The 13565-nt window shown below is 41.4% G+C and overlaps 1 protein-coding gene across 4 annotated transcripts in view; it reads right to left on the reverse strand.

Annotated features, from left to right (window-relative positions):
- Positions 1 to 13565, reverse strand: part of cmss1 (cms1 ribosomal small subunit homolog) — a 38363-nt gene that overhangs the window by 14959 nt on the left and 9839 nt on the right. The gene's annotated exons all lie outside the window — the stretch shown is intronic.

Raw genomic sequence — 13565 nt, forward strand, 5'->3', positions numbered from 1 at the left:
CTCTAGATGGAGCTAAAAAATAATTTTTAATATCTCAGAAACCAAAACTGCACAAACGAAAATTTTAACGGCACAAACATGCACAAACGGAGCACTAACCATTCAGACTATTTGCTGAATTTTTTGACGTGGGTGGGGTGTCAGCTTCACGCAGCTGGATTGGAGGACTGACAGGCTGAGTTGGTAAGGCAACCTAATTTCTACAGCACCTTTAAGCAACAAGGCAATTCAATTACATTCATTAGCACTTCCAGGTTCTCCATTATCAATGTTGAGGGCAGTCACCGAGTTGATTTGCACTAAAAAGTCCTTGTTTACATTCCTTTGCATTTAGAATATTAGCCTGTAAACAATGTAATTTGTTTATTCATTTATTACATGTTAATGTTGAGGCAAAAAGGTTGAACTTTTTGTTAATTTTGGCCCAGTCGGGATAGATACCAATCCTGAGTGTCTGACTGGCACAACCCTATACTATTTTAATAACTGTTTTGACTCGCAATTTGGGTGGAAAATAAAAGTTGTGTTTAATGTATATTTGTTGATGTTGAAATGGATTTTAAAATATATGGTTTCGAAAAAAAGTATTGTTAAGGACACGGCATCGAAACTGAAGTATCAAAATTGGCACCAGATCAAAAGATCCCCCCGTAGTAGTTTGTCTGTGCTAGCATTAGCTGTGCTTTAGCTGCTATACCAAACAACAATCATGTCGTCTTTTGCGGCCATTGCCCCATATGGAAAAACATTCACAAGGAGCAAAAATACAACAAGCGCTATTTTATTTCTTATTGTATAGCAAAAGACAGCTCAACCACATGCACTTGTGCAAAATTTGGAGACGCTGTCTTGGCATAACGTTTTTTTTTTGTTTTTTTTTCATTCAATAGGTTCCATCTAAGTAGTTTTAGGTTGTTTACAAAGTCAAACATTGCGCTTGCTTCTGCAGACACAAAAAAAGGAAACCGTAATTGTAAGAAGGCTACTCTTAATTTTCTTTTGCCAGCAGAGGGCACTACTGCTCTATGGACTAGTGGGGCATCTCTTTATATAAATGTGCAATATCAGTCCTCATTAAATACATTGCGCTGAATATTGTAAAGGCATGTTTTTTTTATTTTATAGGTTAATAAACTATATCCCGAAGCTTAATTAAACCTCTGGTTTCTTTCAGCTTCAGTCAGTATGCACTACAAACGGTCAGCATCAACAAAAGAATCATATCCTGAAAAATATCAATCAAAATGGGAAAATACCTCGTGAACACATTTTTTGCCATATTGCCCAGCCCTACAACACTCTCACAATGATTCAATAGCTTAGTATTGGCTACAGCTCGAACCAGTTTGTTGCACATTGTTGGTCCCTTATGTTCCAGTGTTCATCTTGTTTAGAGAGGCAAGGTTGCTCTTAGGCCGTGTTGACAACAAGCAGATGCTGTCTGTCTGTGTGTATAGTGCTTGTGTAAGAAAGAACAGAGACAAACGGGGGGGGGGGGGGGGGGGGGGGGGGGGGGGGGGGGAAGAGTCTCATTGCTTTTCCGTTCAGTAACAGCGTTTCTATCAAAACCAGTTAAAGGTTTGAGGAGGTCTTGGTCAGAAATTACAGACCTCCAGACTTTTTTATAATATGTTTTACCTAACTGCTTTTCACAATTTCCACAACATGGGCCTTTAGAAACTTATCTAAAGAAACTTCACCAACAACTAGGGAATAAAAGGCGTTCCCAGCCACTGGTAGAGTTTGGACAAGAGAAGCACAGCTGAAGAGCAGAGAGATTACATCATCTTTCACTAATATGAACCTGCTCGTCTTATTTATCTAAATATGGGATGAGACCACCTCGCCTAAGAAAGCTGGCTGGCAAATACTGTTTAGCTGATTTGATTTGCTTCAATAACACACATCTCTCGCGCTCATATGGTAAGCAGTCATGGTCCTACTTTCTGGCACCCTTCAGTCCTTTTGTCTGCCAAGCTGACACTGATTGCTGTGATGCCATGATGACAAGAAGCTTTCTGACTTTGAATTAGCCCAAAAAGGCTTTTATAATTTGCATCAGCCGGTCACTTGTTAAAGCCACACAAGAACCCATTTTACTGTAACATAGTGACACACATAGTAAATGTATGACCATGTAAGCACACATTTATTTTGGGGTTAGCTGCCACTAGGGTTGCATATTATTAACAAAATGTGATATTGCAATTGTTACGACTGGGGTCGTATTTGTTTTCGTTTTGTGTGTGCCTGTCCTATATTTATCTTCCTATGTAAATAGGCTGTGCTGTTGCTCGTCGCTCATTGGTGGGGGACGCTGAGTCCTATCTGTGATTGACGGCAGCTGCGCACCACAGTCTTTTTAAGGGAGCAAGATGGCGACCGTCGGGAAGAGACAGAGGGAAGCCAGCAGGCGGTCTCCATGTCTCCTCGCCTCCCAACCCGCCACACTTTGTTTCTTTGATTGTGTATAGATCCGTTCCTAATTATATGGGTGGACCTTTCAATGTGTTTATTTTTCTCCTGTTTGTTTAGTTAGGAAGGTAAGTCATTATTATTCTTTTGGGCCCTTATGGGTTGTTATGTTATCTTATTTTACTTTCCAGACAGGGTTTTTTTTGGTTGTTGTTTTAATAGTAGGCCACCCTACAGTTTAGTTAGTTACCTTTTGTTTCTTTGGTTACTTAACCTTTATGTTAATACATAAATGATTGTGTCCAATAAAAATATTGGGACCTACACATTATGTTTTGTGGCTGCTTGGGGGACGGGGAAAATGGGGCAAGTTAAACAGTTTTATGTTGCGTCCTAGGCACCCCTAGACTGGGGCGTAACACAATATTGATTATGAATATTGCGATAGATATTAAATGATATTTTTAAACATGTAAAATTACAAACATTGCGGGAATACGCATCAAAAATAGATTCATAAATTAAACAAGTTTTCTGACAACACAAGCTTTATTTCACCTGCAAGTTGTATTGCACTGATACAACAAATATATAATTAACAACCTTGTCTACAGAACAGGACATGTTTTACTGGTAGTACAGGGATTGTGTGTGTGACACACACACACACACACACACACACACACACACACACACACACACACACACACACACACACACACACACACACACACACACACACACACACACACACACACACACACACACACACACACACACACACACACACACACACACACACACACACCTTATATTGTCTCTATTTCTTCACTATTTATTTTTCACTCTGCCCAAATATGAACACACGTGGTACGCTCCATAGGACTTGTCACGTAGTGGACCCGTGTGCTGACATGCATTAACATGTGCAAGTATCACAATAACCATGGTAACTGGCCGATGAAACGTGATCATTATAGCATTTCAAAGGGGCTCTAAATCAAACACAACTAAGCCACACAGCCTACGGACTGTTATTGGAGAGCAGCTTCTAAGTGGAAATAAAGCAATGTACCCACTTGGTAGCGAATAGTTTCTTTGAATCAAGAAAAGAAAACTCACTTAGAGCCTTCCTTCCACCCCATGCAGCTTCCCAAAAAAAAAAACAATTCGCTATGTAGAGGACCAAAAAACAAGATAAGAAGGAGAGGTTGTAGGGCCAACACACAAGAGAAGACCTGTCCCTTGATGACCTGTTGTTTCTGCTCAGTATTCTGGAGGGAGAACTACAGGTGGGATCATTTGTTCAAATCCAACATGTGACTGCGGCTATTGTACAATACTGGAATTAAAGCCAGTGATGTACTGCAATGTTTGTCACAATAGGCAAGAGGTGAGGTAATCGCTGTGTTGAAATCCGAGAACACGGATTCAGCTCTGCTGGGGGCCCGATATGGTTTCAGCAGACCGGAGAAGGTGCGCCGTGCCCTGCAAAGAGACTCCCTCTGGGCCCAGCAAGACCACTTGCAGGATGTGTACAAAAAAACAATTGCTGAAGTACCAACAGTCAATAGAAATTAGACACCCTATGGAGCGGGTGATCACATTTAAATGAGGGGAATGCATTACTGTCTGACAAAAGAGCATCTATTACTGCCATATCAGTGCACAAGTTTGCTATTTTACAGTACAGGCGTTACATGCACTGGATACATTCTCCTGCAATGATTATAAATCTTTGAATTGAAGGTCTTTCTTTCTCTGATTTGTACAGTTTTCTTTCTTCCAATTGAAACTTTTTACAGCAAAATCTGTGGATTATTTTAAATAACCAGTACAATGTTTCAATAAAAATGCCACTACTAAGCAAAAGGAAATCCTAAATCTTAAATCTCAAAACCTCATAAAAATCCCCCAAACATTCTGGAAGGCTACATACCCCTAGGGCTACGTAAGTGGGAAAATTGATTTTATTGTAATTTGGGTGAAATAAACCCTTCAATTGCTAAATGTACATAGAATGTAGGCACTCCTTCCTCATTCTTGGCAACCCTTCACATCCACGTGTGTGCCCCCACCCTCAGCTCAACTACTTGGAGGCCCAGAAGCGCCAATCTGAATGGATGCAGGAGCAGCTCGTGGAGGTTTCCCACTCTCGAAGTGGTGCCCTACGCAGGCTTGAGGAGCAAGAGTGGAGCCACCTCCCCTACCACTCTACTGGAGGAGGATATAGAGAGGTTGGTACCCTACCCATACCCTAGCGGTTCAGATGAATGCCAAAGCAAAGACAACACTGATATATAGAGATGCACCAATTGACCGGCTGGTGACTGGAATTTGCCGATTTTCATGTGATCAGCCATGACCGGCAACTGGCAGGTCAGTCTGACATATGCCGATTTAAGGCTACACTAGCAACGGTTTGTTTGTGTTTGCAAGCAACCGGTAGCAACATACACGGTCATGAGCTTCTCTTTCGTGTTTCTTACATCATCATTATGTCGTGATACTAGCTAGATAATACCTGGTGCTAGCCACTAAGGTTAGCCTGCAGTCATTGACATCAACAGTCAATGACAATGTTCATTGTAACAATTCACTTTGGCATGTATTTATTAATAATGCTTATCAAAATAAACAATGGATGTTTTGAGAGAACCAAGACGATGTAATCACTATGTCTGTAGTAACGTTATTTAGGTATAGCTATGTACAGTGTTACCATTCTCTTAATACACCCATGCTAGCTACCGCTGATGTTAGCTACTAGCCGGCAGTTTGGGGAAATTACAATTTACATTCTGTAGTTATTACACACATTACACGCAGGCCTGAATTACACACACATGCTCAGTACCTATACATGCACTAAATAGAGAGATGTCAGAGTGCCCAAATAGCCACTGAAATAAATAAATAAATGAAAAAAAGTTTCTTTTGCCGCAGCCTCTGCAGTGAAAAAGGCAAAGCAGCGGGTGTGGGAGAAGTTCTGAGAAGAACTTTCGGTCGGCACCAAGGTGTTTCTGGAAAACCATTCGCGACCTCAGGAGAGGGAAGCGGGGAACCATCCAAGCTGTGTACAGCAAGGATGGGATCCTGTTGACCTCAACTGAGGTGGTAATAGGACGGTGGAAGGAGCACTTTGAGGAACTACTAAATCTAAGTGACACGTCCTCTATGTTAGAGGCAGAGCTGGAGGATGGTGGGGGATTGATGTCCTCTCTCCCTTCCTCTTGACCATCTACACCACAGACTTCAACTAACACCCAGGGTCCTGCCAGTCCTGCCAAGAACACTCTAGCCCTCTACAGGACGGGCGAAAGCTGTCTCCATTTTCTGAGGAGGCTGAGGTCCTTCAACATCTGCAGGACAATGCTGTGGATGTTTTATGAGTTTGTGGTGGCCAGTGCTATCTTGTTTGCAGTTGCATGCTGGGGCAGCAGGCTGATTGTAGCAGATGCTAACAGACTCAACAAACTGATCCGCAAGGCCAGTGGCATTGTGGGGGTAGAGCTGGACTCTCTGTCGGTAGTGTCAGAGAGGAGGATGCTTTCCAAACTACATGTCATCTTGGACAATGTCTCCCGCCCACTCCATGGCCTGTGGCCATCAAACTTTATAACTCTTCCCTCTAGTTTTAAACTGGAGCAAAAAAAATTGTTTTGTGCAATAACACCAGCTTACATTATAATGTGAAATACTCTGCTGCTACTATTTATTCATAATTACTGTTCACCATTCCAATTCCCTAATTATGTAAGTACTGTACTTATCCACACTCATATCCACATATTTCTACTCTGACATTGATATAATTCTTGCAACCGTAAAAGAATTTCCCTTTGAGGGTCAATAGAGTATTTCTGATTCTGAAGAGGCTAAAAGGATTAAAAGAATTTCAGCGCAATGAAAGAAGCCAAGTCTGAGATCTGTGATGTACACTTGTGCAGGTTTAGATTCTTTAAGTCTTGTGTTGGTCTGTAATGCTCTTCATGGCTGAGTGAGAGAGCAAAGGCGCTGTTGGCTGCTGCATTTCTAACACCGCCAGTGTATGTGACCTCAAGAGTGTACTTAAGAGTTACTCCACTCAGACACAGTCCATTACATCCCGGACTTGGTTAGCCCTTGCGGCCAACCTGGCTCTGTTCACTCTCTCTTGTAAACAGGCAATCTTGCACTCACATGCAATTACATGTACACTCCAAATTGGCATCCTCCTGTCTAATTCAACAATACCACACAGCACAGGATGAAGCCTTCTTCTAAACCAAGTATATGACCTGATGGTGTGGTTGTGGGTAGAAGGATTCCCTTCAGAAATAGAGAGCGCATTTAGATGTGGCCTACGGGCATTGCTACATCTAACATGAAGTTAGTTACTCATTCTCCTATGCAATTTGATGCCCACAACGGGGCTGTTGTGTAGAAGTCCCAGGTTGTCTCGGCTCATGTACCATCAGTCCACTCTGTAATCTAACGGTGCAGAGACTGGGCCCGCACTACGCTTGCAGCCTTGGGAGGAGACTAGTTGTCTGCATCTGTGTGCCAAACTGAAAACGTTTAGTTATCCACCACAGGCACATAGGCAATTAAAGACCAAAAATAGCCATACCAGTAGAGTGATTAAGTTTACTAGAATTCAGTCTATTCAAATACAATGTGGAAACCCTAAACATGCACACATAAAGGCTTTGTGGTTCATCATGGCCTAATGATGATTATTACATGAGTAGACACCATGTCTGTGGTGCAGTGTGAACCCTGCCTGGCTTTTATATTTCTGACTGAACACAGAGGGTTTTCATCTACCTGCCTGCCCTACTTTATAAATTCCTTTTAAGAAAATGAATCTAAAAGATCATACTTGAATGTATCACATAAGCTGAAGCTGCAATGTTAGGTTGGGCTGGGGGGTATGTTAACAGGTTTTTGTTTGTCCCAGACCAAAGTAACTTTTAACCCTTCCCCCCATTTCAAAAAAGTTTGTGCTAAGTCAATGCTTGCATTTACCCACAAGGTAAACACACGGCCCATGGTAATACAGCCAGACCCTTTCATCTCCCTCTCTAACCTGTCCTTACATCGTAGTAGCCTAACTAATTAAATGAACGAATTTCCACTCTTACTCCAAGTCCTCGTTAACTATCTTTCAATCTCCCTCCTTGTTTCTTTTCAAAGCGTTTGCTCTGAGCCAAGCGAGCCACTTAGCCTGGCTTAAAATCCGCAACCGTCTCTCTATTTCCTTTCCCTACAGAAGCAGCTTCACAAAGGTGCCATGTGCACAGCAGATGACCTGTTTTAGCAGTGAACTATTTGGGATATTCCAGTCACGGCATTTAATCACTTTATGCCATCGTATGATCCCCTTGCGTGTCACAGGATGATTACATCTGCACATCACAATGCCGCAATCTGGTTGTTCTAACCTCAGCTATCAGAGCATGCTCTAAGTCTGTGTGTGTTTCCTATGGTCTTTCACTGGGCTGACAGCATCTCAGCATTAACCGCACACACATGTTCAACACACCGAAGAAATCCATGCTCTCATCTGAATTACAAACCTTTCACAGGCTCTACCCTTCACCCACAAACTACTTTTAAACTAGATCATGTTTTCACTCCACAACTGATGTGGCCTTCTCATCAATAAGTTTCACAAATGTAGGAAAGGGAGGCAGATGATGTAGAAAATATTATTTAAAAGTCTAAGACAAGAATACAGCCAGGCTGGCAGCTTTGTGATGCTGTATTGTAAAGTAAGCATGCTAAAATGCTCTGTGACAGATGCTGACATGCTGTTCCAAAGTGGGTACAACGTTTAGGATGTTCATCATCTTAGTTTAGTGTGTTACCATGCTAAGATTTGATAATTAGCACTAAACACAAAGTACAGCTGGGGCTGATGGAAATGCTATTAGTTTCACAAGTAGGCCTATTTAGTCGTGAACAAAAGCATTGGACAAATCCAAATTTTGACCAATAGACAAAAGGCCGGGTGATCACCAAACATTTCATTCTAAGGGGAATCTGAATGTCTATACCAAATTTCATGGCAATTCATCCAGTAGTCGTGATATTTCCCTCAAAAGCCCAAATGCTGAGCTCATGGAGGTCCTAGAGAAAAAGTCAGGGGATCCCCAACATCATTAGAATTCATCCTCTAGGAGCATGAATGAATGGATACAAAATGTCATTGCAATTAATACAATAGTGGTAAAACAATTTTTACAAAAATGTCAACCTGCTGGTGGTGCTAGAGGTCAGGGGACCATGAAAGTCAGGATTTCTCTTCTGGGGACCATTAATGTTGCTACAAAAGTACCAATCCATTAGCAAAATAGCCTAATTGTTGAGATGTTTCAGTCTGCACCAAGGTGGTGGACCAACCGACCAACAGACGAACAGACTGACATTGCGACACGTAGAACCACACAACTAACATGGTTGGCAAGAAATCAATTCAAATCAAAAGCTATATGGCTTGGTTAAACGTTGTGAAGGAACATTTTCCCTCAAGGGAAAAAGATAAAGTAAACTTGGCTGTGCCGTAGCGGAAACCAACAACTGTGCTGTACATCCCTCACACGCAAAACACACATCCACCATCTGCTGGCTCAGCCAGAAATGTGTCAGGAGAAGAAGTGCTTAAATTACCATGGAGTCTGGCAGTGCAGCACTTCAGAGCAGAACCACTGTTCTGATCGCAAGCTGTTGAGACCATTTAATAGCTATACCAAGCATATGAGGTCAATTTAGTCTTTCCCTATATTTTATTAAACTGCTGATTACAGAAAAGAAGAAAGCCAGGACAGTTTGCCTGAGCAGCTGCTTTTCATTTTGCATCTTCAATATTTTTTTCTGTGACCCCTTTACAGCATAATGCTTAGTACAACTAGAGAATTTGTCAAAAATACAGCAGCTAAATTACACCCCTGGATGAAAATACGCGCTATGACACTCTAACAGAAGCTAGAATGCACTTCTCAAATGGGGAAATGTTTGAGGGTTTTCTTGGAAATGCCTTTGAGGGATCCGATCATCCTTGTAATTGAGGAAAAGCACTGCAGATTGCCAACCCCTCCTCTAAGCAAAACAGGACCCCATGAACTCTGGTTTGGGAGTGGATCTGTGGAAAGGAATTGTAAGGAATAAACAGGATTTTACCCACATTCCACAACCAGAGACATATCTCATCTTACTTGCCTTTCCTTGTTAAAAAAGAAAAAAAGAAGAAAAAAAAGGCAAAATAACCAATTGGGTTGATTACCCTCGTGTGATCACCTTTACTGGGGCCCAAAGCAAATAATCAACCTACCCAAACAAAAACCAACAGTTAGGTGCATTCAAAATCAAGTTATCACCATGGCAAACCAAAAACAAGTCAAGGTGAAATGTTATTAACCACTTTAGACTTTGAAACACACAGCCACAGTTGTAACCAATCAATACAGGGATTAAAAAGAATGCTAACAAGGAGCAGAATGCAGGCCTTGCATGATTAACACACAACTGGCATGGTCAATAACTCAATGAGGACAGTGTGGGAGGAATTCACATGGTAGACTAAACCACAGTTGATTTGGGATATATAATGCAGATCTACTTGTGATGTTACAATAACAAAAATGTTAGTCAATACTGATGCCACCAAACGCCACAATACTCAATATCAAAGCCGATACTAGGGCTGAACGATATTGTGTTTTAGCATTGACATAGCGATGTGCGCATGCACGATAGTCACATCGCAGGACGTAAACTTTACCCGTTTTCCTTTTACATGATTATTACCAGCCGACTCTTCCCATTTAAGACAAGAAGCCATGTGGATAATGTGTGTAGTGTAGTCCAACGGGGTTTGTTATGGGAAGAAAGGCTTTCCTTGTGCAGATAAGTACCGTAAGCAGCAGCTGCTGCTGACACAGTGATGCGCATAGTTTTTGATGGGTAGTCAGTGAAGCTACAGTTGTCAGTATTTTATGTTCGCTGCAAATGTGAACTAAATCACCTGATTAATGCAACATAATCACAACGTCTCTCGGCCATTTTCCCCGCAGAAAGCTGCTACAAGCCAGGCAAAAACTAAGGGAGTTAGCCTAAAGAAACAAGGGGTCCGTCTGTCCCAACTAACGTTACGGTTCGGAGCCACGCTGGAAACGTAACATTAATCTACTACAGAAGTCTGTGTCTGATCTAATGTAATTGAACCTGATTTTTTATTTTTATAAAGACTATTTTTTGGGGCTTTTTGCCCCTTTATTATAGTGACAGTAGAATGGAAAAGGGGAGAGAGGTGGGGATAACATGCAGCAAAGGGCAGCAGGTCGGACTCTAACCCTGCGCTACTGCCGTACTCAACCAACATGGGGCAAATGCTCTTACTGGGTGAGCTAGAGGCCACCCCACTTTACACTGATTTTATTGTTCTTGGATACACAGTTTGTTACTAGTGTGCATGACACACAGATGTGATCAATTTATCAAACAATCAAGCTGGCCCCACAACTCGACCACATCTTGAAATTTAGGAAAGCAACATGCAGTCACTGTCATACACTTTAGCCTGGATTGTTAGTATTATATGAATACAATGGTGTAATGCAAGTCAGCCAGCATATTTCTATTTAATTTCCCTCTCCAAAATCACTTCAGAAGATTAGTCATAGCGCTTACTAGCTTTGGAGTTTGCAAAGCACTAAAGTTCAACAAAGAATGGTTCACATTATGAAAAATCCTTTTTCATTTTTATCTTTTACGTAGATGCACTCCCCTACAAAAATCACTGCAATAGTCGAGAATGATTTATTATTTCAAAATAGAGCTATTTATGTCATGTTTTAAAAATGAATCTTTTTTTTAATATTGCAATTTATATAGCAGAGAAAAAAATATCACAATGTCAGTTTTTCCAATATTGTGCAGGCCTAGCCGATATCACAGTGTGTAAAAAGAGAAAAAAAATATTTAGACCAGGGTCTTTCCTAGGTTTTAGAATGCTCAAGTGCATGTGAAGTCACACGCACATTTGCATATTAGTGAGGACATCGCACAATTATTTGTATACAACTTGTATCTTAAGTTAGTGAGCCTGTGCTGAAGTTGCCGCTAGCTCCATGGCTAACCCCTTCACTTTAACCAGCAGGTAGTAGGGCTGCACAACTAATCACATTGTTATCACGAGCATGATTTTGACTTTGCACGACCGAGCAATTATTTTTTTTAAGCGTCAATTCATAGAACGCTCCGTTTTTTTTGCATAGCACATCTACCACTCCGTAAACCCCTGTCTGCTAATGAGCCAGTCAGTGTTGTTCCATGCATCGCGCAGCTTAGTTTCTAGATGTAGACAGTCACAGAGGACAGAGTAACGGGAGGAAAATTCAACAGATAGCAGTCGTTTATACGTCGGTCTCAAGGTTTACAAGTTTACCAGTAAACGCAACAATTTGTCTCGTCTGTGTTGTTATTAAGACAACAGCAGTGACCAGTGCTAGTCGCTGCTAGTTAGCGTCTGCTAGCTGATAGCTCCTCTAGGACGCACCGGTGCTAATTTCCTCACATCCATTGCAATGTTGTTAAAGGGATATGGTTTAATTTTGCTTTACATGACCCATTTCTTCTGTAAAGCCGTGCCAGTGTTGGATCTCTCCTCTACTCTCTCTCCTCTCACTCGCGCAGCCCCGGCACACAGCGGCTGCCGGTCCACACTTCTGACATTTGTCCACAGTTTTAATTGTTATTAACACAGCTGTATATTGTTAAGTATGAGGGGAAAACCTGTATTTGTACCAGTAACTGCTAACGCGGCCGCCACGGCGAAGAACAGAAGAAGTTATTGAATGCAACTAACTTCAGTTGGTAGAGTAATAGCGTGTGAGACGGAGCCTGTTGGACCTGAAAGAGATGTGACCCATGGCCAGAATATCATAATTCATAAAAATGCAGCGCAGTGACGATACAGACATTTAATACATACGATGTGTGTATCCGCCATTCGACCTGTGCTGGACCCGTTCATAATGATCAGCCGTCTCTGTTAGTACGTCCATCACATTCGAAAAACTTGAAATCTACAAATAATCCTGAGAATAATCGTGATCACAATATTGATCAAAATAATCGTGATTATCATTTTGGCCATAATCGTGCAGCCCTAGCAGGTAGCCCGCAAGACACGGGAATATGGCTTGGGTCTAGAGTTGTAGAATGTATTCACCTACAGCAACAAATAAACTATACACAGACTGAGCTGCTACGTTCACAGCTATTGCACATTCTGATTAGTTTCGGTATTGTAGGAGGATCTAATCACACTGGACTACACCCATGTTATTTTGGAAGATAGATGGGATTCTGAATGCTAATGTGTGCGACACACACACACACACACACACACACACACACACACACAAACACACGCCCAGAGGTAGGTCTATGTGTGTTACAACGCGCAGCACGGCCCATGTACCCCGGAATGGAGGAATGGATGGATGGAGGAATGAATGGATGGATGGATGGATAGATAGAGAGAGGGCGTTTAGCGGCATTGACCAAAGCAGTGAATCAGAAATAAAACCTGTTTTTGCTGATTCATCACTAGCAATGCAACTGTGGAAAGCATCTCACTATCACCAACGTTATCCACATTCATATTTAGACTAAACAAATGATATATCCAGCTCTGAAAAAGCCTAAACGTCGGAAGTCAAAATGGAAGTAGAAAGAATTGTTGCTATGGAGATAATAAAGTTTCTGCAGACCGACTTGTTGCTAAAAGTTGAAAGTTTCAGCTCATTGCGAATCTTTGGTCTGAACGGGGCTTTAAATCTACTCTACTTTTCACTACATTGTTAGCTTAAACTAAAATATAAAGTGCTTCGCAGTAAAATCCATGGTGTCAGAGCAGCGCCTGATGAAGCAATATGGTAAGAGATGACAGAGGTTTGAAAATTAAACCATGTAAACCTATTAATTATGGTTATGAAATGAGAAAAATTAGCATAATATGAGCACTTTACATAACGAAAAAATTGTTTGCACATACTATAGACTTCAGACTGTCTTTTCTGCAGCACAAATGTTGGACACTGTTGTTCAACCTTTAATTTAAATACATAAACAGTCTCTAGATTTCCATGACCATGATGGTG

Source organism: Etheostoma cragini, chromosome 11 (assembly GCF_013103735.1).
Source record: "Etheostoma cragini isolate CJK2018 chromosome 11, CSU_Ecrag_1.0, whole genome shotgun sequence".
Taxonomy (NCBI): domain Eukaryota; kingdom Metazoa; phylum Chordata; class Actinopteri; order Perciformes; family Percidae; genus Etheostoma; species Etheostoma cragini.